The 4958-nt window shown below is 51.6% G+C and overlaps 1 pseudogene; it reads left to right on the forward strand.

Annotated features, from left to right (window-relative positions):
* The first annotated feature begins 803 nt into the window (after positions 1-803).
* LOC141953353 (feather keratin Cos1-2-like) lies at positions 804-1617 on the forward strand (annotated as a pseudogene).
* Positions 1618-4958: the final 3341 nt, after the last annotated feature.

Below are 4958 nucleotides of genomic sequence, written 5' to 3' on the forward strand. Positions count from 1 at the left end.
GAAAAGGAGGGCTCAGGAGTCCGGGGCTGCACTTCAGAGCCTCTGCCCTGGACACATCTCTAGCAGGCTGGTGCCATCACCGTTCAGCTGCACTCAGGCTCCTTCTGACCCTGGCAACCTGCTGCTCTGTGGTGCTCATGCACAGAGCAGAGTGTCCCTGCCATGAGCAGCACGTTCCCTCATGATAAAGGACACACACAAGGACATAAAAAGAGAGGCTCCTGCACACCATCATGGAAGTATACACAAGTCTATGCTCCCAGATGCATTAAAAAAACCCCATCTGCTTACAAGTAAAGACAAGGAAAGAACACAGATGGGAACAAAAGGGACCATGGACTCTGCTGAGCATCCCAAGGGACTGGGTAGTGTTAGGCAGGATGGGGTCAAACCCCAGCAGCACAACACCTACACCTGGGGAGGCAACAACAAGTGACCACTGAGGTGAGCTGAGGAGGGAGGCAGGGAAAGAAAATAACATGGCACAATCTCATGCACGGGAGCCCACGGCATCCATCTGAGGATGGCTGGAGCTTCTTCCTGAGAAACAACATTTCAAACAGTCCCACCAGAGTGATCCAGACTGACATCACTTGACTGCTCTGGAAACATCCAACACTTGAGCTGAGTCTTCTGCCAGCACTGCTGCATTCCTGCCGTAGAAATCCTGGGGCCTTTCATCCCAGTGCTCAGAACAAGCCTTCACTGGGGAATGGGCATGGCACAAACCTGGAAATGAAAAGGAGCAGTGCAGGAAATGAAAGCACAGCCCATATCATTAGCTGCGATGGTTTGCATTCAAGATGAGCTTGTCAGAACATTGTTACCTCTGCAAAGGTGCCTCTGGTCCTGCGGCAGTGAAGGGCAGGTATAAAAGGCAGCCCAAGTCCCTGCTCTCTCATGCACTTCTCTTGGCTCCTTCTTGCTGGGAACCAGGTGAGTCTGAAGCCCCTTCTCCTCCTCTTCCAAAGGGAGATCTGCACTTGAGAGACATCCCAGCTGATATTGCTCTGTCCTGTCCTGGGTTTTGGATCTTCTTGTCATGACAGAGGGAACTGAGGACAAGGTCTGCTTACAGAGAGACTGGCAGCTTAAGGCGGATTCAGTTTATGAATTAGGACAGATCTTTGTTGGGTCAGGCTGCTCTTTTTTGTGGGCATGAAGACCATACGGCTTCTGGCAGAGCTTCCAGCTCCCTACTCAGAAGTGGACTTGGCTCCTTTGTGACAGGGTAACCAGGCAGCTCCTCACCCACCCTTGTGCTCTGCTTCCTCCCTGCTTCTACCCAGGTGCACCTCCACCCTCAGAGACATGTCCTGCTACGACCAGTGCCTGCCATGCCGGCCCTGTGGCCCCACCCCGCTGGCCAACAGCTGCAATGAGCCCTGTGTCAGGCAGTGCCAGAGCTCCACCGTCGTCATCCAGCCGTCCCCCGTGGTGGTGACCCTGCCCGGACCCATCCTCAGCTCCTTCCCACAGAACACCGTTGTGGGCTCCTCCACCTCCGCTGCCGTTGGCAGCATCCTCAGCTGTGATGGAGTGCCCATCAACTCTGGGGGCTTTGACCTCTCCTGCATTACCAGCCGCTACTGTGGCAGAAGGTGTCCCCCCTGCTAAAGTTGTTAGGAAATCCCCAGGGACACACCTGGAGGAACTCAGAACATGGTGCTGGGCAGAGGATGAACATTTTGGAGGTTGTTTTCAGAATAGCTGAATTGTTTTCCCTTTCTTTCCTTTTTCTTTGTTTGCTTTCTACCGCCTCACCCAGACAGTCTCCCCAGCACCAGCTGGAGAAGGCCCATTTATCTCCTCTCCCTCCCTGGGACAGGCAGACAGACATCATGCAGGAACTTCTCTATGGCCGAGGACTGCAAATTCTCTGCTGCCCCCAGGGCTCGCTCTGCTGCTGACCTCCACTTGGAGTGACTTTGTTTCCCTCTTTTGACTCATTAAAGTTCTGCTGCATTCAAGCCTGGCCTCCATGTGGTCCTTCCCTCTGTGGACACGCCCCAAGCTGCCAAAGGAGAGGGGTGTTGCTCTGGGTGCAAGGGGGTGAGGGCACAAGGAGACCTTGCCTTGTTGTGTCCCTGTGCACAAATGCCCAGAAAGGCAGGAGGCTCTGAGGTCTCAGCAGCCCCATCAGCTCCTGAGCAAGAGCGTTCCTCTTGCTATGGCTGGAGCTGCACTGCCTTGGCAGGGGGTTGGCTTTGGGCTCTGAAAGGTGATTTGCTTTGCAGAATGACAAGAGTGGTAAAGAAGGGAAGAGCCCTTGGGATGGCCCAGAGCTGCTACTCCACCTTCCTCTGCCCTCCACCACTCAATCTAGGGGCCATGGCCAGCACACATGGATGGGACTAGCATGGAAAAGTCGCCCATGTTGCTGAATGTCTTGAGGCTGGAAATTGGAGCTACACATGATGGAGCTGAGGGTAGTCAGCACAGAAATGGGGACAGTGAAACAGTGTATTTCTGAGGGGGATCTAATTGCTCTGAGACAGAATGTGCAGGAGAACATGAAGATCAGTGAGGACAAGGGTGCTGGGTGCACTTCCCAAGAGAGCTGTGGGTAAGTGCAGAGCTCTTGACTGCTTCACTGGTCCCTCCAGAGAGTTTGTGCTCAGGAACTGGCTGCCATTGTGGGGAGAGAGGATTTTATTACATGTAAATCCTTCTGATCGGTGGAAATGTGTCTCAGCAGACACTACACTCTCATATGCTTTTTCCTATGTGAACATCCAGATGCCTTGACAAAAGTGTACAAGTGGAAGAATGGAAATCCCCCCACACATGTCCTTCATCAAGAGGAAATTACGGCTCATGAAGCACAGCTCAGAACATCTGAAAGACAAAAGCTCTATAACAGCGTTTCACTTGCATGTCTGAAATCATTTTTCCCTAGTCATGCTGCTAATAACCATCATCATCATCCCATATAGACCTCCTATGCTACCAAACTAGACCTTATAAGAAGCAGAAGGTACTTCAGGTCCTTGGCAATGATTATACCGTCTGCAATTGTCCCTGTGGAAGAGGGAGGGATGGCATTGTTTCTGACAGATGAGTAAGCCCTTTGGACGAAACACTGCCAAAGCTCTGCTACTGACTGTTGGCATGACCTCTAGTTTGAATGCACAACTGTGGAGATGTGGAAAAGTTAGGATAAGGGCACAGTTGCCATGCAGGCTTTATACTTCAAACTAAGGGTATTGTTTCCAGAATTGGTTGTCTTTTAATATTGATTTAAACCATGCTGTGTGTCTGCTGTGTGTAAGGCAGGCACTGAGCTGTCTCAGCCTGTGCTTCTTACTTCACTGCTGTGGCCTGTTTCTATGGCCCATGTGTCTTCATCTACATGGGACCCCCCTTCAGCAGGGTCACTAGGCAGAGCAGTGGTTCTTGTTTTCATTGTTCTTATTCCCCATCTCAACCCCTTGATTTAGGCCCTAAGAAACAGGGATGCAAAAGCTGCTCTGAGCAGGTTCAGGAACTGGCATTTGTTCACATGAAGTAAACAACTGGCAGGGTGTTGTGACCCTCACCTGAAGACCGTTGTACATTGAGGAGTTCTGGATCCATGTAACAGATAACCTGAGGTGATCCTGGCCTCTGCTGTGTTGTGCTACACGCAGAGCCCTCCTCCTCCAGGACTGTAGTCTCAGAGCAGGACTGGCTGCTCTGTGTCATGCTGACACCTCTCCAACTAGTAAAACATTGTTAGAAGCTGGGGTTGTCCAGCAGACACATTTGCCTTTCAAGAACCTTTCTTGGTCTGTAAAGAAAGCGTCTGGGTCCTGATGCAGGACCGTAGGTTACTGGGTTTTGGGTATAGCAGCTGCTCCCCATAGTGTCATCCTGCCAGAGTAGTCAGAGGCCGCTGCTCTGTGTTTGCTGTGCTGCCTCAAGGGTATGGGCACAGCCTCCTGCCTTCCCAGGGGACTGTGGCCCAGCACTAGGAGGAGTGCAGTCTGTCCCCATGACGTGGAAAAAACCTGCTCCAGTGCGGGTTTCTCTCCATGGGTCACGGTTTCTGTCAGGAGTCTGCTCTAGCTTGGCTCCTGACAGAAACTGGCTGCAACATCCTCAGGGCATCTCCACTTACTCCAGGGTGAAGTCCTCTGTGGGCTGCAGGGTGGATATCTGCTCCATTGTGGTCCTCCATGGGTTGCAGGGGGACAATCTGCATTACCACTGTCTTCTCCATGGCTCCAGAACCTGGAGAACCTCCTTGTCCTCTTACTTCACTGACCTTGGTGTCTGCATAATTGTTTCTCTCACATTTTCTCATTCTTCTCTTGCAGCTGCTGTGCAGAGGTTTTTACCCTTCCTTGAATATGGTGTGACAGAGGCTCTTCCAACGTTGCTGATGAGCTCAGGTTTGGCCAGCAGCAGGTCCACCTTGGAGCCAGCTGTTACTGGCTCTGTCCAACATGGCGGTAGCTACTGGCAACTTCTCACAGAAGCCACCCCTGCAGCCCTTCCGCTACCAAAACCTTGGCAGGTAAATCAAATGCACTCTCCTTATTCTTGTACTATTATGTGCAGAAACCACTTTGCATATAAGAATTTTGGCTTCAGGATAAACTCAGCCAGCTCATGATGACCGAGGAGACTGCAAGCAGCTCCCTCTCCCTGCAGGCAAGTACACCACCTGCACCTGCATGCAAAACACAAGAAAAACCACCAGCACATCAGTTAAAATGGGGGAGGGGTGGGGGGGCGGGAATTACATGAACATTCACAGAGTTGTCAAACCATTTTTTCAGCTGCTTTGTAAATTACTTTTGCTTCTGTAATTCTCTGCCTTTTGAAGACAGAGTATTTACCTTAAAGTGAGTCTAGAGGTGGGTTCACTACTACATCACTTCTGGTGCACCAGCCTCAGTGTCTGCAGCCTGAGGGGAGTCTGGCTTGTCGCAGGCACACACCCTTCTGCTGCCACATGAGTGTGGCACTGTGGC

This window comes from Strix uralensis, chromosome 22, assembly GCF_047716275.1.
Source record: "Strix uralensis isolate ZFMK-TIS-50842 chromosome 22, bStrUra1, whole genome shotgun sequence".
Classification (NCBI taxonomy): Eukaryota; Metazoa; Chordata; class Aves; order Strigiformes; family Strigidae; genus Strix; species Strix uralensis.